We start from the raw sequence: 25,185 nt of genomic DNA on the forward strand, positions 1-25,185 counted from the left end.
ATACTTCAATTGCGGTGTATAGTGGTGGATGTGATCCCTTTTGTTAAAAATAATATTTATTTAACTCATTCTGCATATAATTGATGGTATGTTTCTTGAAACACAATATTAATTTATCTTCTTTTTTAAGTTTTCAAGTTGTAGAACTGTGCATTTTTAGGAATTCACTTGGGAAGTATAAGTTAACGAGGCGTATCGAGGTTAGAACTTCGTCATTTATCGTGAATTAACTGTTGAAAATAAGACGATAAACTTGTTATGCGTTGCAGTAATTTTATTTTTATGTTTTTTTAAGTTATCTCATTCATAACTATTGTAATTGTAAACGTATTAGTGCACCTAGAGTGACGCCTAATCTATAACCCGACCAGGCCACATGTCATCTTTATTCTGCAGAAATATGCTTTTGAACTATTCTCTCTCGCGTTTCTAAATATGTACTAAGTTGTCTGCTTGAAATTCACCTCGAAGAATTTTTCAATAAGGTGAAAGTCTGTTACAGCGTGCACAAATACAGTAAGCCACAATGAAACGTACCAAAATATTTCTTTGAACATTTACCAACAAATATATAACTTTTATAATATTTCAGGCTAGTTTTAACTCTCTTGTAACCAACACAAAATTTTCTAGTATAGTATTCAAAATTAACATAATGTGTATTTCATCTAGGCCCTACAAAGGAAATTAGAAAGGTTTCCTCAAACATACACAAAAAGAGATTACAGTGTAACTCGTACATCCTGTGGTATTTTGTTGGATGTCCCTTGGTTTGTTTAACATCTCTCAAACGATCAGGCATGGATCGTACCAATTTTTTGCGGTATGATGGACTTATTTTCTCTCATTCTTTGCGTAAAGCAGTTTTCAGGTCATTTTTGTTGTTAATCTTGTGTCCTTATTGCGACTTCTAACTGATGCCCCAAGTTCTCTATAATGTTTAAATCTGGTGACTGAGGAGGTGTTTCCAGCACCTTTGGACGGTTATACAGGAATCACATTCTGATTAGGGTACGTGAGTTTGGTGCTTGGAGTCTTTATCCTGATAATACTTGTATTGGTCATGTATTCCAAGTTTTTGAGCACTAACAAGCAAATTGTTTTTCAGAATGTTCATATAGGCATTTTTATCCGTTAATCCCATCAATGAAAGTCAACTTCCGTATCCCACTAGCTGCCATACACCCCCAGACACTTAACACCTCCGCCATCGTATTCACTTCGACGCATATTTGTTGGGTTTAGCTCTTCATTTGTTTTTCTCCAGACATTAGTTTTTCCATCTGATCCATAGAGATTGAATTTGCTTTCATCTACAGATATCATTTTCCAGAAGTCAAAATTCTTTTCCCATGTTTTCTCTAACTGGAATTTCATCAGGACCTGTTGCTTTTCCGTTTTAAATTCTCCTGTAATTTCTCCAGTAATTTCAGTTGTTAAACCCTGATTGTGGACATCATCTTCACAAACCAGTCTTTCATTTTCCTCATTAAGCAGGTGGTTGAAATACTCTTCCCATCTTTTTAAAAAAAAATCTGGTTGTCATCTTCAAGAACAACTCCTTTTCGATTCTTCATCTGCTTGATATGCATGAAATTTTTCGATGCCTTCTCCCTTGCCTTAGCTGTCCTGAAAAGCTACTTTATTCCTTTGGTAGTTTCCAGCTCCTCGTAGACATCATCCCATGGGGTTGACCTTGCCTTTCCTGCAGCTCATTTAGCGGCTTTATTTGCCTGTCTGTAAAGTTCTCTGTCATCATCAGACCCAGATCGATCCCAGCTCTTCTTGGCAGTCCTTTTGGCCTTGATTGCTTCTTTTACTTAATTATACCACACCATGTTTCCTTGTCTCTAGGTGCACCTATACCGGAGGATTTGCCTTGAACAGCTTCTCCCGGTCGTTTGATCACTCCACTGTTCACTTCGCACCACTTCTGTACTCCTTGTATTTGTTGATATTTCTGCAAGACTTCGGTTTTGAATCATCTCTCACAGCAGGATCTTCCAATCTCCACCACTTAATTTTGGGCATCGTTTTCTTTTCTAGACGTGGCTTACTGCAATTATACCATTGGCACTCTAGCACCAACAACCTATGTTGTGGGGCCACGTGTTCTCCCGCAGTCTCTTTACAGTTCGGTACTTCCTTTAGATGTTGTCTCCTACACATGAGATAATCTATTTGGCTTTCTTTTCCTCCACTTTTATAGGTCACATTTCTTGAAAAAGGTGTTGCGTATAGCAAGGTTTGATCCCAGTGCAAAATTTATTACTCTCCGACCTTCTACAGTTTTTTCACCTGTTCACGCAACATTAGTACCATGGGTTACCACTTGCTTCGCCAATATCTATGCGCGGTATGACTGTCCTATGTTTATTTGTCGCAGATGACTCGCAGATGACATGATCTCATGCTGCACAAGGCTGCCAACATCTCTACTTAGCAACTAGACCATTGGTCTGGATTGGTTAGGGTAGGGCCTGGACAAGCCCAGTGATATGGGGACAAGCAAAGGGGGATCGCCCATAGGTTAGTGTCTTGAAGCGGCCTTAGGCCTCTAGTTTCCTGTTCAAACACCATTGGTCTGCACTGGTTAGGGTAGGGCCTGGACAGGACTATTGATCTGGATTGGTTAGGGTAGTGGGCCCTAGACCAAAATGACCTTTTTTTCTTGCCATACTACAGTAGCGTATTCTATGTGGGTTACTGGTGAGAAGATGAAATACCTTTTCCTTGCTAGTTGTGAAAAACTTAATTAAGAATGCCGGATAGTAGCAAAGCCTACTACATTGTTCTCGGCGGATAGTCCCTCGAGATTGAGACAGCAGTGCATCTCTCCATTGTTGATACAATAGCTGTGTAATTCTATTGATATGTACTTCTGTATTATACATTGCTTTATTTACAGACCTTATTAGGTGTGCTTTTTTTACGCATGGGTTGATAACTCTTATGTGCTTCTGATCATTGATGTGAATGACGTCGCAACATATTTTACGTCAGCTAGTAGCAATGTCAGTAGCCATTCCGGCAATGGAACATCGCTTTGCACTACTGTTCGTTAGGTTATAAAAGTAAAAGTACCTCTTGGGGGTAGGCTGGTGGGTTCCTGGACACATCTCTTCTCTAAAAGGAATTTCAGTAAGTTTTGCATGTTTTCTAGTACATCACCTCCTTATAAAACTTGCGTGAATAGGTCTGGAATTTTAACTCTTGGCGACAGATTGAACTTGTCTCCTGCGTTTCATATTGCACTTGACAATGAAACGTATGGTGTTTATACCCATCCATAGAGGTCTGTATGAGTTTCCTTGTGATCTTGAGCAGCAGCATTATACCAAAGAATTACAGATACTTGTGTTAATTTTTGGACAAGGTAACTAACAAGTAATGACTAGGGCCCGGATTTTTAAAAAATGCATATGCGCATATGCAATTGCATATTTTGACATATTTTGAGGGTTAGTGCATATTCTAGACGTGACAGCATATTCCGGTATATAATGTCTGAATTTAAGGACAATTACAATTAAAATAAATCTGTTTTGTACATCCCATGCTAGTTGCCTATTTTATGTGCATCCCTCGCTAGTTGGTATTTTCGACTGTCTGTGTAATGGCATTTTACTTTCACAACTGACAATGGCAACAAATAGCTTAGGTGTGGGTAGGCAGGCTGGACTTCCCTGAATTCCTTTCTCTACCACAGCAGATAATCTCAGGGGGCTGGGCACTTGGTCAGGACAGAAGTATCTTCAGTTCACTAGTTAAGTTCCACTTTAATGCCCTGCATCTCATTTCTAAAAGTGTTAGTTTTTAAAAAATGCCTAAGGAAAAGAGCAGCAGAAGAGATTTACCAAATCAGTGGGTGTCGGGTAATAGGGACTATTCAACAGATGGTGTCATCGTGTACTGTCAAGTTTGCTCAAAGGAAGTGAAATGTGAAAAGAAATTTCATCTTGAACAGCATTCAAAAACAACTGCACATATTAAAGCAAAGGAGGAGAAGAACAGCACACCACAACAACTACTTCTTACACAGGTAAAGCCCAAGTCCTGTAGTCTTAACACATTTTCAAATGATCTTTGCAGGGCTTTCGTATGCAGCAACATTCCATGGAATAAATTAAACAATCCAGTTCTGCGATCATTTCTCAAGAAATATTGTGTAAATCAAAAAATACCAGATGAATCAACTCTTAGGAAAAATTGCCTACCTCCGCTATATGAATCTACACTGGAATTGATCCGTTCTGATATCGGAAGGAACTGTGTCTGGATATCGGTGGATGAGACAACGGATTCGTGTGGCCGTTACATAGCAAATTTTGTGGTTGGTAAATTACATCCAGACGAACCCGGTAAGCCACATCTTCTTGCTTGTAAAATACTAGAGAAAACCAACCATAGCACAATAGCAAGATTTGTAAATGATTCTCTGCGACTATTGTGGCCATCTGAAATTGAGACTAATTGTTGTAAAGTGCTTGTACTGCTCACAGATGCAGCTTCGTATATGTTGAAAGCAGCAAAGGCCCTCCAAGTATTTTATCCAAAATTCATACACGTAACCTGTTTAGCGCACGGATTACACCGCATTGCAGAAGAAATACGCGCACAGTTTCCAGCTGTTAACAATTTAATTGGATGTGGGAAGAAACTGTTTCTGAAAGCACCAGCTCGTGTCCAGTTCTACAAAGATTGTCTACCTGAAGTTCCTTTGCCACCTGAACCTGTCCTGACTAGGTGGGGGACATGGTTATCTGCAGTATCATTTTATCAGGAACATTTTAATGAAGTGAAAGAAGTGGTTATGAAGATGAACATATTGCGTGTGTCCGTAATACAAAAGTTGTGTTTGAAACCGCTACTGTTTATCAAGATGTGAATTTAATTCATGCACATTTTTCTAGACTTCCAAAAGCCATTGAGAGCTTAGAATCTTCTGGTCCTCCCCTCCATGAATCACTTGATCTCGTTGAAAAAGGTGCATCTTCGTTGAATTACGCTCCAGGCGAAATTGGAGAGAAGATTAAATGCAAATTAGAAAATGTGTTGAATTCGAACCCAGGACTGAAGAAGATTAAGTTAATTAGTCAATACTTGAGTGGAACTAGGGTATCCTTGCCAGATGTATGCTCCGAAAAGTTGGTGCCCATGTATAAGTACTGTCCAATTACGTCAGTTGTAGAACGATCATTTTCAGCCTATAAACTCATTTTGACGGACAACAGACATAGTTTGTCTCCAGAAAACATTGAAAGACTACTAGTTACCTATTGTGATGCTTCTTTTTGCAATAAATGATACCTGTAAATAGGTAAGTGAATAAAATTGCATGTTTTTAAGTGCATAATTCCTTATTTTCCGTGCATATATTCTAACTTTTTAGTGCATATTTGCATGCATATTTTCAGGTTTTTTAGTGCATATAAATCCGGGCCCTAGTAATGACATAATACTGCATGATATACTCGTTAACATTGCACTTAAAAATATCACAAATATAATCACCCAACTTTCTGTTCATAATGAAACAAATAAATTTCGGTCAGGAATGACTTTCATTGTGACTCACTGTACTGCATGTATGCAATGTGTTCCAAGCCACATAAATTTTGTTGTGTCAAGTCTTTGTAGTGTGACGGATGGCACTATTACCTGCAGTTCTGGGGGTCCCAGGATCGATTCTTGGTACTGCCAGAGATTTAAGGTTGGTTAGAGGACTGGTGTGTGATTAGAAATATATTTAGCTCCACTCCATTGGGGAGTGCCTGAAAATAACTGTAACACCTCTAGGAATGCGAGGACATGAGTTTACTTTGCAAAAGTAGAAAATTGAGTGTATCCTCCTATTCAATACATCATATATTCCATCATTAGATGGAGTAATTAAATTCAAACATGTTTCGGCTCGTTTGAGCCATCTTCAGTGAAAAAAAGGGGGAGGGGTTGAAATAGTTTACATACTACAAGCTAAAATATGCCAAAAAGCATATATGAAGGAACAAACGAAAAAACAAAAGAGAGACATGACGGAAACAAAATTGGCAACAATATACAATATTTACATCATCATGTGGAGCAAAAAACAACTCGCTGCGATAAAATACAGTGAAATAGGGGTTAATACAAAACATAATTGAAACTTAAGACTGTGTTAACCTAAGAAGAAAAGAAATGAAAAACAAATGATGAAAATGAACAATAAGTGCACATAGCGAGGTTGCGGCCTCCTAGTTTGCAAAATATAGTTTTTTTTTAAAATATCTTGTAAATGGACCTGAGTTTGTTAAATGGTTTGCAAAAAGAGGAGATATTGACCTTTTTAAAAAAGAAAAATGATTCTTCTTATTTTCAGCTGCTGTGGTTAAGGTATTGAGATTCAACACGGTGTCGATTGTTGGAAAATTTGTTTCCTGATAAGTTATGGTACTTCAGATCTTTCTTAGCATGAGAGTACAATATGCAATCACAAGCCGTCTAATATTTATGAGTTGCTGCTTCACATCATAATTAGGCCTATTTTGAATATAAAAGGAGTTTTTTTTTACTCTTTTGAAGTACATTTCTTTTGCCTTGGATTTTTTTGGTCTGTGTTTATTATTTTAATCAGCAGCACTTCTATGTAAGTTGAGATTCTTAACAATAATAATAATAGATTAAATGTGCACAAATATGCAAGAGTTACAATGATGGCTCACTAGGTGTCTTTTTCTGCATGCAGCTGTATGTTATATCCTTTCTTGTTCAACTGTAGGCTACATGGTGTCTTTTGCAATATTCTCCACACAATCATCTGGATCATGGATGTTCCTATCTTTCAGTATTTGATTCGATCTGGATCTTTTTTTTTTTTTTTTCATTTTATATATTGAATATATTTGGCTGATTATCTGATCAAAGATCAATGTTTCTGACCATAGTCAGGGTTTACCATTCCAGATGTGATCTGGAAGGATGATTAATGAAATATGGATTGATGAATGATGAATTTGTGGAGTACGTCTTTATAGGGAAAGTGAATCTATAATAGATACGATGAGAAAAAGAAGAATTGCTTTTTTTTTGGTCATCTTTCTAGATTAAATGATAATAGGATAATAAAACAACTATTTAATTACTTTTGGAAAAGTAAAACAAAAAATAATTGGTTTAAAGAAGTTCAGAATGATTTAGAAGAGCTGGATATTACAATGAAGCAAATTGAAAATAGAGAAGAAAAAAGGATTCTCAAGAACAAACAAATAAGATTGTCATTAAAAACTGTACAACACAAACAATATGTCATATCTGATGAAGAAAGGCAGCCAGGTCAGCCAGAATGAAGAGATTTTGAGAAAGGAAGATGATGCAAGCTAAATCTTCAGTTAATTCTTTGTTAACATAAATGTATTTGGGTTTGATTTAAGTGCTCCAATGTGGGCGTAAACTATGTAAATAAATAAAATATTGAATATATTCTGTTGAACATTGCACACAAAATGTGCAACTACACAACGTTACATTGTGAGTTAATGCAGAGTTCAGTTAATGATCTGTCCTATTTTAGCACATGGTATTGGTCACAAAACTGATCACACATTTCACAGATACTGCTCTCATTCGGTTCGTGCAAACATTGTAAGTTGCAGAGGTCATGGTGGTATCCATGCACGGCTAGCGAGTTCATATAGTGTTGTGCCAGACCATGATTTGTTTCATGGGCTACGTTGCGATGAATTCCAGTTACATCTCCCTTATTTTCCTTTCCCTTTCTTCAAGCTGTTTCTTCCAGTTGGCTGTAAATCTTCTAATAGCAAGGTTTCTCGTGCCATCTCACAAGCTGGTATGGAGTGAGAGTATTTGGATATTCCTAGGGCATATTTCAAGACAGCCTTATAGTGCGGAAGTCACTCACGGGCAGTTTTTCCCAGAATATTTCTATTCCATAAGTTAGTAATCTTTGCTTCAGAGGGATGCATTGGTGTATGTAGTGTTTTGATGTCAAAGATTGCTTTGGTGGCTGTAGCTGCTCTGCTTTAACGTGGATCCTAAAAGTCGCCAATGAACTTGAAAGATGTTACTGTTCAAAATGGTTTGTTCTTGAAGATAATTCTGTCTTCCAATATTCACTTTATTTTCGTGTGCCCATTTTTCTAGTTGTTATTCTGCATATTATAATTTCTTCTATCACTTGTTTCATAGCGTTGATAACGTAGAATGTGGCAGTGTTGAAGAGCAAAAGGCTTTCATTGATCCCCGTTTCTTTCTCTTGATTGTCTTGTGTTTCTGGAAAGCAGAAACGAGCTCGTTGGGGTGTGAGAAGAAATGAATGTATAAGAACTGGGATTGGTAAGGAGAGAGCCTGTTTATTTGAAGACGGCAGCGTATGAAGATGTGGAGTTCGTACTTGTCCTTTTTTTTTAGTTTTCTCTTATTTCTCCCTCCTCGCACACTGAATAGAATGGTCCACCAGCTCTTTATAATTCATCAGCACGCCGTACTCAAGTGTCCAAAACTTGATATCTGTATGTCAGTTACATGAAAAATAATTATGAAAATGGACCCTTCTTCAAGCAGCTGTTTTTTGTTTGGCAATATAATACATGTACTGCTAAGATTATCAAGTTATTTGTTTGCGTGAAGTGATCTTATAGTGGTAGAATCCTAAATGAACGATCTAATAAACTGTGTAGCAGAGGCATGCTACAAAAATTAAATGTTCTGCGCTTCTTACAGCCAAGAATGTGTTGTCTTTGTGGCAGAATGGCTCACACGCCTGTCATTGAGATCTGAAAATGGATGGATTCAGTGTGTGTTCTACTCATGTACGGCAGAGCGTGCTCCACTGGAATGATATTAGGCCTCCAAATGTTATATTTGGATGCTGAGTTACTGGTAACTTGACACTTTTCAATGAAGGTCATACCACAATGATTCATTCATGTACCTGTAATGTGCACATAGCACAGCCACAGAAACCTCTTCCAGTAGGCTTACGGTGGACAGTGATCAGGAGCACGGTTTTGTGAATGGCAGGAAGGATGCTGGATAAGGTTTTAGGTTTCCGTGGCTGGTTTTCGTAACTTCACATAGAATTTTATGTCCACACGCTGCTCGATTCTCACATCCATGCACTATCACTAGGCAGTGGACAGGCTTCTGCTACCAGTTGGCAGAATCACAGCTAAGGATCGGTTCGAGGTTACAGAGTACCGTACTATCTGCTGACCCCTTGGTCCCATTTCGTGATAAGAGGCTGGGGATGAGGTGAGATGAAATTATACGGCATGTTTTTACAGCCAGACACCCTTCTGGTGAGGAGCTAATGAAGGTGAACTGAATGATTGTGAATGAAATTGGGTAAGGAGATGGAGGGAAGCGGCTGTGGCCTCTGAATAGGAACTGTCTCAACACTTGCCTTGATGCGAAAATGGGAAACTACAGACCATTCTCAGGACAGACAATGATGTGGTTTGAACTTACTTATCTCTTGAATGCAGAGCCTGGCTCCACAGTCATAGCACGTTAACGCAGCTGACAGTCAGGTACAGCCTCAGTCTTGAAACTTCCTGGACAAGGGTTCTATTACCAAGTCTCATTTACTATGGAACAGAGACCCCACATCATTTATCTACTCGATTAAGCTTGGTTTGGTTATCTGTATCTCTCTTGGCCAAGTGTCTCGGCACTTTTAACAAGTAGGGCCCAGCCTATGTACATTATTTACACATCTGCCTGGAAAAAAAGATAGGGATACCCTGATTCCATACTAGAAATCAGAGCTGTTCTCCTCTCAGACAGTATTATATTACGATATGTTGAAAATGACTGCTCACTATCAACATTACTGTCCGAGATGCATAAAGGCTTCACTGCAGTTTCCATGAACTGCCCATGTTCTGATTTCAGGAAAAGAGAATGGCAATCACATTAATATCTTTAACTGTCAGCGTTCTCCCCAGAAATTTTCGTCAGCCAGGTGGCAGGGCGTAAACAATATTTCAATTTACCCCCTCATGGCATTAATAGTCATATCAGACAGATAAATATTAACTGCAAAATTGAACTATTTGAGTGTTATAAGTAGAGCCCGGAAGTTCGGGCATTTATTTTTGCTAAAATAGGCAGGCAAATAGGCACTTAGCATTTAGGAACTAGGCAGTAAAATAATTAAAATAGGCATTTATAATGACAAAAATGGGCACTAAAATAATAAAGATGCCTAGAACGTAAGCTACGTAACAAACATCTGCATCACATTTTAGTACTTAATTTTACATCCCCTTGTGGGTGGGGATGATAGAATAACGCCAACGGTATCCCCTGTCTGACGTAAGATGGAGCAACTAAAAGGAGGGCCAGGGCCTCTCAACTTGGGGGTGTGGGTTGGTGACCACGGTTCTCCCAGCTGAGTCTGGCGTTGCTTCCGCTTACTTGTGTCACGTTCCTCGCTCTTACCTTTCCTGTCTGACCTCCTTTGGTCAATTATTGTTCTCTTCTGACCTCGAAGGTATTAGATTTGCGAGGCTTAGGGAATCTTTCATTTTGCGCTCTTCGTGGTCCTTTCCTTTCTTTTGACCAGGCGAGTTGGCCGTGCAGTTACGGGCGCTCAGCTGTGAGCTTGCATCCAGAAGATAGTGGGTTCGATCCCCACTGTCCGCAGCCCTGAAGATGGTTTTCCATGGTTTCCCATTTTCACACCAGGCAAATGCTGGGGCTGTACCTTAATTAAGACCACGACCGCTTCCTTCCCACTCCTAAGCCTTTCCTATTCCATCCTTGCCAAAAGACCGATCTGTGTCGGTGTGACGTGAAGCAAATTTTTAAAAAATCCTTTCTTTTGCCGATACCTTCATTTTTCGAAGTATCGGACACCTTCCATTTTCCTTCTGATTAGTGTTAGTACAGGGTGGTTACAGAGTCGTTTTTCCTCTTAAAACAATAATCACGACCAGCACTTGATTTTACGTAGCAAGGACAGGACATGGCAAGCCTCCTGTGGAGTTTTCAGTAGAGATTTGTATGCTATAAAAATTATGTAATTGTTACTTTTTATTTTTTTCTTATTCTTGTTTTATGACCGCATAGGATCACTTTAGTCAGTCCATCGTTCAGGTCACTTTGAAGGGATTGTTCGGGCTTTGCGGTCCTCCGAATACTTCGTCAGACGCTCCGATCTTCGTGCCCTTCCCTCGGTTGAAAATATGCGTGTTGTTGGTTTCCTTCACGTAAGGGTAAAGCGGAGGTTTGTATTCTTGAGTTTTGTTGTCAATTTTATCTCATTTCTGGTATCTTCTGTTGTAAGGCCTATTTCCTTCAGATCCTCTCTTATTACTCTGATCCATTTACATTCTGTTGTGGTATTTTTTGAGATGAGATTGTGTTGTACTAGTTGTTTCAGAAGTCTCGAACCCTGCATCCTCATGATATGTCCAAAGAATCCCAGTCTCCTCTTATGCATAGTATCTGTAACGGGTTCTAGCTCTTTGTACATGACTTTGTTAGGTATTATTCGCCACTGTCCATCTTTCTGGTATTATTTATCTATTAAGTTAAAATTAAATTTTTCATTATGATTAATACAGTTCATTGGAATTATATTTTTTTTCCTTTCCATTGATTACTTTCAATACATAAATAACAGCAGAAAATATAAACAACAACTTAAAAAAGGCATGAAACTATCAAATAGGCTACGGAAGCTAAAAAAGGTAAAATAATAACTCATCATCATCATCCTAAACCATCTCCAGTTTCCCGGGTGTGGTATATGAGCCTCCTCCATCTCATCCTGTCCTTGTACCATTCTTCCTCCACCAACTTGTCCCAGTCATGACCTTTCAGCATTACATCGCTCTTAACTAAATCTATCCATTTCCTTCGTGGCCTTCCCACGGGTCGTCTTCCTTCTACCTTTCTGTCAAATAACTCATCCTACCGTTTCCAAACGTATGGAAATATGTTTGTCTTTCTGTGACACTTCGATATATCCACCCAGATTAAAAATAAGGCATTTTGCCTAACTCCCGGTCTCTACTTATCACGAACAAGGCGTAACAAAGTATTTTGACTCCCAGTGTCCTACTGCACGTTCATAATCACGTAACAGTGGGGCTTACCACTCTGTTGGTGTGGAGTGCCATACTGTTTTGTGACGTTATGCAGAATCAAGCGCTCGCATGCGATTCCATGCTAATCCAAACACTGCTCGCGCACGACACTATATGATAGAATGGAAGATAGGGTCACTCTGATGTAATTGATACAAATATGCTGATATTAATGGAGATTTATCATTCAAATAAACAGTTTACCAGGCGAGTTGGCCGTGCGGTTAGGGGCGCGCGACTGTGAGTTTGCATCCTGGAGATGGTGAGTTCTAACCCCACTGTTGGCAGCCCTGAAGATGTTTTTCCGTGGTTTCCCATTTTTACACCAGGCAAATGCTGGGGCTGTACCTTAATTAAGGTCACGGCTGTTTCATTCCCACTCCTAGGCATTTCCTATCCCATCGTAGCCATAAGACCTATCTGTGTCTTGCGTCGTAAAACAAATAGCAAAAAGTAAACAGTCTTACAGTATTTACATTTTAATTTGGAACATCCAATCACTCAAATATGTATTAATATTATGTAACTATCTACGTTATGTTAGACAGGCAAAGAGATTTAGATATTCTCCTACAATGGGTCACTGAAAACAATCTTGTTTTAAATATTTCTAAAACTAAATATATGTTTTTTTCAAAAGCATCTGATGCAAAAGCCTCTTTAAACAATAAAAATTAACACTCAAATTGTGGAAAGAGTCAGTTCATTTACAGACTCTTATTCTGAACACAACTTTATGCTGGGAAGAACATATATATTGAGTGGCCAAAAGTCATGGGAAGACGTTAATAACGAGTTGTTCCTCCGCACGCTTTCAAAATGGCAGCAATGCGGCGAAGCGCCAACTCTACAAGGTGTTGGAATCGTTCTGGAGGGATCTGGACCCACGCATCCAGCACTGTTACCACAGTTGGTCTTCTGTAATTGGGGTGCGGGCTTCATGGAGTGAACAGCAGCATCGACAGCATCCCATAAATGCTCGATTGGATTAAGATTGGGGGATCTGGAGGGCCAATCCATGGTCGTAACTTCACTGGAGTGCTCCTCCAACCACCTGCATGTCACCAGAGAACGGTGACGTGGTGCATTGTCCTGTTGAAACATGGCGTCTCCATCAGGGCACTCTAGGGCCGGAAATGGATGCAGGTGGTCTGAAAGAATGTTCACATAACGTGCACCTGTCAGCGCTCCCTGCAGCCGAACAATGGGGGCTAATTGCGACCATGAGAACGCCACCCAGATCAGAAGTGAGCCACCTGCTGCCTGGACACAACCTTGTTGACATGCAGTGCATATGTCACACTCTCATGCGCCCATCTATTCATGTCGTTGAGCTGTGTGTCAAGGTATCAGCAAAGGCACACAAGTTGGTCGTCGGCTGGTGAAGCCTATGTTGTGCAGTTGCCTCCTTACAGTCATGGTAGAAAGGGGTTCCTGACCCCCAACATTCAACTGGGCTCACAGTAGCCTGTCGAGCGCTCAGTATGGCTGTGGAGGTGACATGATGTCCATTTGTTGAATACCTGTGGTCTTCCCGTGTGTCACGGGTGGTAACATTCTCTCTACGATATTGAAGATCCACCCTTGACTCTGTTGACCTTGGAAACCTGAATTCACGTGTAATCTTTGCAAAGCTATCATCCATGCGCCGTGTGCTGATGATCATCCCACGTTCACAGTTGGGTAACTCGCAATGTGTTGCCATCTTCACAACACTGGTGTCTGTGACAGACTGCTCAGCTACTCCACAGCTAGTTGCAACGCTCAGGGTTCATACATGCACATTTTCTAATGGGACACCCCTTCCCATGACTTTCGGCCACTCAGCATATCTCGCTGTTATAGGAGTGTTGAAAAGATTACAGGAAATAGGATTAACTGCACAGCAGTTTAGAAGCATTTATTTTTCTCTTATTCACTCACATCCAATTAACATTATTGTAATTTGGGATTCGTGCAATAGAGAAGAAATAAATAAACTTAAAATACTTCAAAAAAGGGGCCAGGAGTGTTCCTACATCTGTACACCTTGGATTAGAGGTCGCACTGTGTTTACTGGTAATGAAAAAGCCAACTCATTAGCTAAATCAGCTGCTACATCTCTTTTGGATATTGCATACCATGAATCTTCAAAGACAAATTAGGCAATATATTTTACATCACTGGAAAATTATATGGATATGTAGTTTGGAAGGATCTGTTACACGAGAAATATTCAATATTCCGGAAGTTCAAAATCAACTATTGTGTAAAGCATTTGTGCCAAACTTTCTTTTAACTCAATTTTGAACTGGTCATGGAAAACTAAAATCTTATTTGGAACACTTTAAACTTAACGTTACAGATGGCTACTTATGCTTTTATGGATCAGTTTTGACAGTGAATCATTTGATATTTGAGTGTCCAGTGTTTGAAATGAGAAGATAGTTTTTACAATGCCACCTGAATGGTTGTAACCTGGAACTTTCTGAACTACTGTATCATGTGCTGTAGACACAGTGTTATTGTAGCTGCCTCTGTGGATCCGTGGTAGAGTGTCGGCCTCCGGATCCCAAGATAGCGGGTTCAAACCCGGCAGAGGTAGTCGGATTTTTGAAGGGCGGAAAAAAGCCATTCGACACTCCATGTCGTACGATGTCGGCATGTAAAAGAACTCTGGTGATACATTTGGTATTTACCCGACAAAATTAATTAAATCTCAGCCATAGACGCCCAAGAGAGATCCGGTTTACTCTAGGCCCGCTAGATGGCAGACAGAGTAAACCGGAACGTCGAAATTGACGAGCAGACAGCCAGATGGCGTCAAATCGAAATGTCTGCAAACGGTAGCTGAGGCCATACGATTATTATTATTATTTAGTGTTATTGTGTGCACTTTCTCATATTCCTTAACAATTTTTTGTAAACTAAATTTATAAGAATTCCCTTTGTTATGATTTTAAAGTTTAACCCTAATATACCTTTGGTAAGATAGGATTCCTGTATTGTTTTTGGATATTACATAATAATTCTTAAATACAAGTTTTTTAAATGCTTTATTGTGATGTACAGGGGTACAAACATCTTATCTGTCAGGATGCATAAGACATACTCTGAAGCACTACTTATGTACAAATTTAAATATGGTATGATCTCCTTAAACATAGAACTTAGGTACAGGAAAGACGTTCATAGCTATCAAACTAGGCCAATAAATCAGATACACACTGGCCATGTATTCAAGGTACACAGCATATTTTACTGCAGCATCATGTAACAAATAAAAAATTCACTATTTAAGAACTCTGTTTTTAGACATTTTTTTACAAAAATATATAGAAATGTATTAATTATTATTGCTGCAGTAAAATCGAATTGCTAATTATCTCCAGTGTCGATTGTTGTGATCAAATTATATTAAGAATATTACCTAAACATTTTTACCATTAATTGTAAAGCCAAAACTCTAAAGGGCAGTCCCTCCCACGAGCTAATAGCTCTTTGGGACAATACTCAGAATAATCTCAAACTTAAAATTAAACAATAACAAGAGCTCTAAATCTACAGAAATATCAGTCAACATCACAATAAAGAAATCTACAAAAATTCACTTCAAACAGATAAGACAAATCCTAAAAGTACCTGGGCAGTGCTGTCGACTACAGCTGGTGTTTTAATGAACTAGTAGAAAGTAAAGGTAAATATGTTGACATAATGGTATTTCCTTGCTGCTGACTGCGATGACATGGAGATCATTAGCAATTAGAGTGGAGGACGACTAGATGGGAATAAATTCCTTTATCCCAACGTGAGATCAAAGCTGGAATGTGCTAGGCACCTTGCCATGAGACTGTGTAAACACACAAAATTAGCGATGGGTGTGATTAATGAAGTGCCTGCCTGCCCGCCCTCTTCCCAGGCGTTGGCCGAGGTGGTTTAACATTCAATAAATGTTTGAAATTATTGAGTGTCCACGGGAGTAGAGCCAGGCTTAAAATTGAATCTATTTTTATGTTTGTCTCCTGTGAATGATATGTTTGAAGTAATTTAAATAGTAATTATTTCGTACATTCACCTGCATTATAGACAGTTATGCCTTTCAGCAGGCCTCACTGAAGTAACTAAGCACCTCTATAGTCCTGTGTTTCAACCATCAATGTGACCTCCTTCTGCTGCTGCTGCTTTCTCCACTGTCCACGGTCGGATGCCCTTTGCAATGCCAACCATATGTGTTGCTAGTTCTACTCCTCTTATCATTAAATCATTAGAAACTGAGTTTAACAATCATCGCCGTGGTCTTCCTTTTCTTCTCATACCCTCTGTGACCAAGTCTGTAGTTCATCTAGGTAACCTGTCCTATCACATAATATAAACTTCATGTTATCTCCACATTGCCACATAATAGGTTTATCAGAGTCAACAAGTTCCCTCCTATACAATACAACTTTCTTCAATTTCTTTGCATTGATTAGCACATGTCATCCTAGAATATTGGGCGTCATCAGCTAAAACTTAAATAAGATTTAAAATTAAAAACAAAAGTTATCATAGAGCAAAATGTTAAGCAAAAACTATGTTGAGGCTAAAATTACAAGTTCATGTCAGTTAAAAATGTCTTCTGAAGATCATATGATGCAGCGTGACGTAAGTTGTTCTTGAAGTGAACCAGAATTGTTATCGACATTAAAATGCAGACTTTGGTATTTAAAGATATTAACCCTACACTGCATGGTGACGATTTCGGCACATAATACATATTTCACCGTAACTATAGTTACGCAAGATAAAGTGAGCCTCTATGGCTGATGGGACGAAGGATTGTGACATCTGTGTATGAAAGCAAGCATTTTATTATATTTCATAAGGTTGGAAGCACAAGCGGAAGCAAATATTTGAAAGTCCTCCAGAGCGGGAGGGAGTTCATTATTCGCACTAAAAATCACATGCAATAATAGCACGTATTTGTATTGTGCAAATAAGAAAAATCATACTGTTACTGGTAAGTCTTCTGCTCATACTCAAAAACACTAAAAAGCATTTTGATATTTGGTATAGATTTATTTTAGAAAAATAAATATGTGACTAATTCGTCCCATTATGCAGCCTGATCATGTGGTGGTATGATAACCTCAAACATGGAATGAGATATGCTGCTTACCTACTTTATTGCATTTATGTGTGTAAATGTCAACGAATATATTCATTCCATTTTGAATAATATTTTAGGTGAGAAACGTGATAGAAAATATCATTCTTGAGGGAGGAGATATTGCAGGCGCTTGCATTGTCGGATGAAATTCTGGGAAGATTTAGCCCTTTCACTCTCTCAAGTGGGGTTGTCAATCGCCCCAAAGCGAGGACGGCCAAGTTTTGAAGTAGAAGGAGACCTCGTAAAGAAGAGGAAGAAGTCCTCGGCAACAGTTTACTCTCCACAACCAGTCCGTCAAGATCGTTTGGAATACTGGCCAATTCACAAAGACACTTGACAATGGTGCAAATTTCCCTCATGCAGTGGGAAAAGCCCTATATTTTGAGAAAAGTGTGATGTATCATTGTGCATTACAAACAAAAAGAACTGTTTCAAGGACTTTCACCTCAAGTGAGCAACCTGAAATTGGGAAGTGAACCTTCAAAACAAATATGTCGACAGTGCATGGTGGGACTAATTACGCACATGTTAGTTTCCATGCAACAAAATCTCTCACAATCATTTAAAGAATTTTTAAACTATTTTTCCCTTACTATGGAATAGATTATACATGTCTAGAATTGAAATAAAGAGAAAATTAAAAAATCATGCAGTGTAGGGTTAACATTAACTCTTGGCTTATTTTATATGGAACGTTTTTGTGAACTTGTAATAAAGCCGGACTAGTAAAATTTACGGTGTAGAACGGAATATCTCTATAACAAACGAAAAGTGCTATGAGTATTGGTTGAGGACAAAAGACAGTAAACAAGGGGTGGAATGAAGAACAAAATAAAACAACTTACATCGTCGCCGGCCTTAAGTCGAATTGTCCATGGCTTGCTGCAACTGACTGTGTGCTTTGCGGGAGTGATAGAGGGGAATGTGTTAGTGGTGAGAATGGGAGTGGTCTTTGACGCAGGTCGAGGAGGGGGTATGAAATGGAAATGAGATATGAACTGATTTGTATTCGGACAAAACTTATTATTTGTGGAATGATTAAGAAACTTATTAATTATAGTGTCTCTAAGAATATTAACATTCTCAGACAACTCATTCAGATTGCATGCAGGGTTCAGTGCTTGGTCTATATTGATAAAGATATTCTCATATTTATTCAAAAGAAAACCTTTCTTGGTTATCTATTGAGGAAAAAAGAATGTAGGAAATCCGAAATATGGTCGGCAAAGACTGAGAATTTGTTATATTGTTTGGCTGTAACGTGTTCCTGGTAATAGATACAAAAATTGGGGCCAGTCTGTATTCTTCAGGGCTGCCAACTCTGTAGTATAACAAGTAGAAAATATGATGTGAAAATTGACATTGAAAAATCAAAGGTAATGAGGATATCACCAGGCGAGTTGGCCGTGATGTTAGGGGCGTGCAGCTGTGAGCTTGCATCCGGGAGATGGTGGGTTCAATGAGTCCCACTGTCTGCAGTCCTGAAGATGGTTTTCTGTGCTTTCCCATTTTCACACCAGGCAGATGCTGGGGCTGTACCTTAACTAAGGCCACGGACAATTGCTTCCCACTCCTAGGCTTTTCCTATCCCATTGTTGCCATAAGACCTACCTGTGTCGGTGCGACGTAAAGCAAATTTAAAAATAAAAAAAATCATTAAAATGTGGTGTTGGAGAAGTTAGAATGAGCAACAAGGTTATCCTCAGAAGTGTCATTGACCAAAGAACCATTCTGCAGAAGTTTTATGAAGAAAATGGGTCATGTTGTGGGAAGGAATTGATTACTGAATGATATTATTGAAGATCAGATTGAAGGGAAGAGAAGAATAGGAAGGAAGAGGATACAGCTTAGGAGATGATCTTAAAAATGTAAGCAAGATGACAGACATATCAGCAGCTAAAACATGGAACTTTAAATAGGACAAACTCAATTATCGTTGGATGTAACAAAACACCTGTCGTCAGACTGAAAATTAATTAATTTGTGAGATTATCCACATTTAGGATGTCTGTCAAATGTGTAATGGTATGTTTATTATTTGTCTTATCTTCTCATAATAAGAGATGGTAGTCTTGATAAGAGAGATGAAACGTTCTACAAGTGTAATCCTGTCATCATCAAAGGAACGTCGTGTCACTGTACGTGTGAGACCACCAGATGGAAGCCATTCATCACAACTTTCAAGTGAACGTGCTCACTGTTGGCTCTCTTTCAACTTGGCAACAGAACGTACTGTGAGGCTGCACGTATATCTCAGACAGTGTGCTCTGTTTCCAGAACAGGTGGCCACTACCTAGGACCGCCTCCCTAGAGAAAAGTCATATCAGCAAGGTTTGACTGGTGGCCAGATCAGTAATTATTATTAACTTCTATCGTTAACCCATCGGGGCACCCTTTCAGACTCAGTTCACAGTTCAGGTCCTAACTTTATGGTTAGACTTTAGTAAACTAGCAGGAAAATGGTCTTTGCCTTGTATTAGCATAAACACATAGATAACAGTATGGAAATGTGAAGAGGACCCTCCTGTGGGTGGGGGCGGTAGAATTAACACCCACGGTATCCCCTGCCTGTCATAGGAGGCGACTAAAAGGGGCCCCAGGGCTTTATTCTTGGGAGCATGGGTTGGCAACCACAGGATCTTTAGCTGAGTCTTGTCATTGCTTCCACTTACTTGTGCTAGCGTCCTCACTTTCATCCATCCTATGCCATCTTCCTTGGTCAACTCCTGTTCTTTAACAACCCCGACGGCAGTAACGTCAGCACCCACATTGTGGAGAACAAATTAAATTTTTATTCCATTTTAACTGCCTGAGACTTGGAATTATTAAAAAAAAAAAAAGCAAAATGTGTAAACTGTGTTGTCTTTTTAGCTGATTATTTCACCTAATTTATTTAATTATTATGAAAAATACTTCCTGGTGAGTTGGCTGTGCAGTTAGGGGTGCGCAGCTGTGAGCTTGCATTAGAGAGATAGTGGGTTCGAACCCCACTGTCGGCAGCCCTGAAGATGGTTTTCCGAGGTTTCCCATTCTCACACCACGTAGATGCTTTCCTGTCCCATCGTCACCATAAGACCTATCTGTGTCGGTGCGACACAACGCAAATTGTAAAAAAACAAAAAACATACTTAGCAGAAATGCGCACAAAATATTGTTCGTCGTGGCTAACTGAATTGTACAGCGCCACAATAAGTAGTGGAGACCCGCGGAACAGTGTTTAGGGTGTCGGGTATATTTTTGCCTTGGCGCATGCAGTCAGTGTGTCTGTTACTGTGTAGTCATGCCATACTTCTGTTTAATTGTAATACGTGTGAAATTATTGTTAAGTTTTATTGTATAGTACTATTATTACCGCACTTAAGTTGGTCGACCATTGTAATTCACTCAGAGAGGATCAGAAACTTACCGTTGCTTAGCAATTTCTTTCAGTGTTGGTGTCTACTCCCACGCAATATCCCTTGGACCTTGGGACATTTCATTGCCTATAAATTTTTGTGCCCCCACTCCACTTCTAATTCCCAATCGCCGCTACTGCCCGAGGTATTAGAGCACTCCAGGCCTAGGGAGTCTTTCATTTTCATGCCCTTCGTTGCCCTTGTCTTTCTTTGGCCGATACCTTCATTTCTCAAAGTGTCGGATCCTTCCCTTTTTTTTCTCTCTGATTAATGTTAATAGGGGATGTATGCCTAATTGTTCTTTCTCTTAAAACCATAATCACCACCATCTGTGAGGAGAATCTGTTGATGACTTTCATAGACATAGAAAAGGCCTATGTCAACCTACGCAGAGAAAAGGTTTGGGAAACCATGATGCAGAAAAATGTGGATAACAAGATGCAAGGACTGGCAAAAAACCGGCAATTTGCAGAGATCCGACCGTCAGGCTTGATCACCACAGTGGCCAGCCAGGTCAGTCTAGAAGGGAGAGAGAGAAAGTATGACCAACCGAGCAAGTGGCTGCTTGGTTTGGGTCACGTAGCTGCTGACAGCCCTGAATATGGTTTTCAGTGATTTTTCCATGTTCACACCTACACTGCGAGAAAAATGGTGCTATCTTGCTGGCATTACACCAGGGCCGGTGTTGTGTTTGGACTTGTCGTAGCATTCCTTGCACGTACGCTTCCTTCCTCACGCCCACTGCAGTGCGTGTAAAAATAATCTCTACTTACTAGCCTTCCCGCAAATGGTGCTCATGATTCTTCAGTAATTTCAGCAGCAACACTACTCACTAAATAATCTGCCAAACATTCACAAAATTTCGATAGGGGAAGAAAAAAGAGGCATGTTCACAGGAGCCATATCTTGTTTTCATTCTGTTCCTGTGCTTCTCACCTCCCTTCGTGTTTTTGCAACTGGTTCTTCTGGTATTTTGCTCTAAATTGTCTTTAGGTCGGTTCTATGTAATAAAAACTTTCTAGTCTGTCAGACACACAATAATTTCAAATGCATATTAAAACACTATAAGCATACCTCTAAAAATCACATATTAAATGCTGGTATGGTTATCGTGTTTTAATTTGCATTTGAAATTGTTGTGTATCTAACAGACTGGAAAGTTTTTATTACATTTAATAAGCCGACACTTGAAAATATGGTTTCTTTCTTAACAGGTTGGTTCTATAGCGTTGTTTGCTCACCAGCCACTAGATGGTAACGTTGTCTATGTCTGTGGTAGGTTTCAGCTTTATCAGATCAGTACAACTTGCGCTGTTGCGATGAAAAAATGGCCGCAGGCCGCACCACTCTCTGTTTGGATCAAGGAAGAACAGCGTTCTGTAATCAGTATTTTTGTGGTCTGAGGTGGTACCAGGAACGGAAATTCATAGAAGACTTTCAGCACAATATGGGGACAATATTTTGTCACAGCAAAGTGTTTACCAGTGGATTGAACCGTTCAAAAGGGTTCGCACAAGCATGAAGGATGAGGAAAGATCCGGACGTTCATCTGCAGCCGTAACTGATGCGAATATTAAACAAGTGCGTGATATGATCCTGAATAACAGACGAGTGACTGCTCTATGAATTTCCGCTTCTGGTACAACCTCAGACCACAAAACGGATTATGGAATGCTGTTCTGTCTTGGTGCAATCAGAGAGTGGTGCGGTTATCTTTACGTCGCAACAGCGCAAGCTGTATTGATATGATAATGCTGAAACCTACCACAGATGAAGACAACGGTGCCATCTAGCGACTGGTTAGCACACAACACCATAGAGCCAACCTAAAGGCAATTAGAGCAAAATTGCAGATACTTATTGACTTGCCCTCGTAGTATTTCAGAGGTGGAATTTCCTCAAAAGAATCAAAATACTTGTAAAGGAAATTGTTAGAAAAAATACCTTTTATTTTTATCCTACACTCCCTATATCAAAACTGAAGATCTGTCGAGATGGCCCCTCAATGAATGTTGATGTCCGCCCTCCTGACGAAGCTGGGAAGCACCTTGTGACGTGTCCTCACTCCACGTGAAGACTGTGAAGAGGTTTGGAATTTAACCCAGTCTTTTGGTACACAGTCTCGTAATTAGAAATTGTGTGTAACATATGATGTTTCCAGTCTGTCAAACACACAGTTTCAATAAAAATTATAACACTATAACATAGCTGAAAAAAAAAAAAATACACACCACTATACAAAGTTCCTGGTTTCTCTACTAACACCTGGCGGTTAGATTTTATAACCATGTAGTGAAGTTTCCAAACAGATCGCTGTCATGTCTAATAGTGTGTATTTTTTTACAGTTATGTTATAGTGTTATAGTTTTTATTGAATTTGTGCATTTGACAGACTTGAAAGATTTATGTGACATTTAACCAAGTCGGCACTGGAAAGAATGGCTTCCTTCTTAACAAAATCGAAATTGTATACCGCCACCTCCAACATTCTGATGGTGGAAATTGTTTCCAGGAATAGGATTCAAATTGGCCAACAAAGGTGTCAGTCCATATAGACTCTATGCCTTAAGGATCATGACAACTAGGTGGGCTGTCACTCAGAATTACGGATGCTATCAACTCCGCAGGTTTTGATACTTCTTCCTGGGACACCTTGTATCTCATAGGCACTCTGCCAGACTTGTGGGACATACTAACAAATTGTAAGTCATATATAATGATATAACGGCTGATATTTGAAGTGTGCTGTATTGTTTCTGGTCTAGAGCAAATAAACACACTAAGGATGTGAATGTAAGTAGGTGGTATTTTTAGAAGTCATTGCTAAATATATTTGTTTGTCCTTCAGGTTTCATTCACTGCTGAAGTGCTCAGTTGGCTGCCCCCTCATTGGTCACATCCCCACCACTACCAGGGCCGTCAGCAAGGCCTCCCACTCCAGTGAAGGTGAGAGAGAACCTCAGTGTGTCGCGTGACTGTGATAGTGTTAGTTGTTCTGTAACAGGTGGGTGTCTTCTGCTTTCTCCACTTGAGAAAATTATATATTAGATAAATATTGGGTTTTGCATTGGAAACTAAGGAAAGAATTATAACCGAATCAGACGATATCCATGTAACCTTGGGTCATGTAGCTGAAAGTTCATGATTAAGGTTACAAAGGAAATATTTATAGTGTGGTTCAGTTCCCAGGTCATGATTGACGACCAAGTTTTATTATCTATAAAATATTGGCTCTTCATGTATGATGACAGCAGACGGTAGTGATTCTCTTACTGCTTAACTGTGTTCCAGTATTAGAAATCTTGTTTCCGTTTTTGATATCTGGAAATGGTGTAATACGATGTTAGCAGAATTTTTCGCTTATTCAGCCTTCAATATAGTCAACAGTTATTTTCAGTGTTTCGTGTTAACCGAGCAAGTTGACCATGGAGTTAGGGTCACATACCTGTGAGCTTACATTCGTGAGATAATTGGTTCAAACTCCATAATCGGCAGCCCTGAAGATGGTTTTCCATGCTTTCCCATTTTAACACCAGGCAATTGCTGGAGCTGTACCTTAACAACCCCTTGACTCTGACCACCATACGTCATATACACCACTTTTTCTTCACGTGGTGTCGACCTCCATGCGTGGTATGGATCCCTGTAGCCCTAATTTCATTTTGTTCTAGCTTGTAAAGTTTTAAAGTTGTTGAAATGGAAATAGTATATAATTGAAGGGGGTGATCTCTGACTTCCTTGTATGCATGAATCGACCCAAATCATTGTTTCATTTTTCTTTCTGAGGAGTTTGCAATAGTCTCAACTCTTTCTGCTTGAGAGTAAATTTCTGATGCATTCTAGTGGATGTATATATCACAAGATTTTTTCTGTACTATTTAGACGGTTTGGAAGATTTTTGGTGTAAATTGCACCTTTTAACTCACTCTGGTTTAATAGCTTGAGTGTTGTGAAACATATACATTTGTATTTTATATGTAGATTATATGGCATTTCATTATGGAGATTGATAGTATAAATCACCATTTTTTTCATGTTGACATGATCTGGTGAGGATTCCTATAATTCTTCAGACACCTTGTAACCTCTTACGGCTCGCAATTATTTGACTCACTGTCATTTTGAACTACGATGTTGCGTGGCGCACAAGCATGGTGCGGTGCAGTTTGAATGAAAGAGAAGTAATTAAATTTGAATAAATCAGGCAAAAACAGCTCTGCACTGAACTGTTTCAGGTTTAATTTTGTCCGTTCCTGCTGCGTTATGACATTACAGTTTATTTACCATCTTCTCCACTTCCTCGAGCATAACTTCATTGTCATCATTGTTCTCCCTCCTATGAATTCTGACATTCAGAACTTCAACTGAAACATTTCTTTTTGAGAAAATTGAGTTAGCTGCGCAGGTCACACCGTGTACCTGTTAGCTTACATGTCGGAGATTGTGGATTTTCTGTCGTTTGTCATTTGTAGCTCTGTCCTGCTATAAGGCATGGCTGACTCGGTGCAATATAAAAATAATAATAATAATACATAGAGAAGATTTTCAGAATATTCCTTCCATCTGT

The 25,185-nt window shown here is 39.3% G+C and overlaps 1 protein-coding gene across 3 annotated transcripts in view; it reads left to right on the forward strand.

The window, feature by feature from the left end:
• Window positions 1-3: 3 nt before the first annotated feature.
• Window positions 4-25,185, forward strand: part of LOC136883493 (cytochrome c oxidase assembly factor 6 homolog) — a 71,176-nt gene continuing 45,994 nt past the window's right edge. For 2 of the 3 annotated variants that reach the window (XR_010861255.1, XM_067155840.2), the window contains exons 1-2: window positions 4-86; window positions 23,467-23,564. The gene's annotated coding sequence lies outside the window, so the exon portion shown is untranslated. Of the gene's footprint in view, window positions 87-23,466; window positions 23,565-23,589; window positions 23,623-25,185 lie in introns of those variants that run through there. The other variant, XM_067155841.2, reaches the window with a different exon arrangement.

Source organism: Anabrus simplex, chromosome 11, assembly GCF_040414725.1.
Source record: "Anabrus simplex isolate iqAnaSimp1 chromosome 11, ASM4041472v1, whole genome shotgun sequence".
Taxonomy (NCBI): domain Eukaryota; kingdom Metazoa; phylum Arthropoda; class Insecta; order Orthoptera; family Tettigoniidae; genus Anabrus; species Anabrus simplex.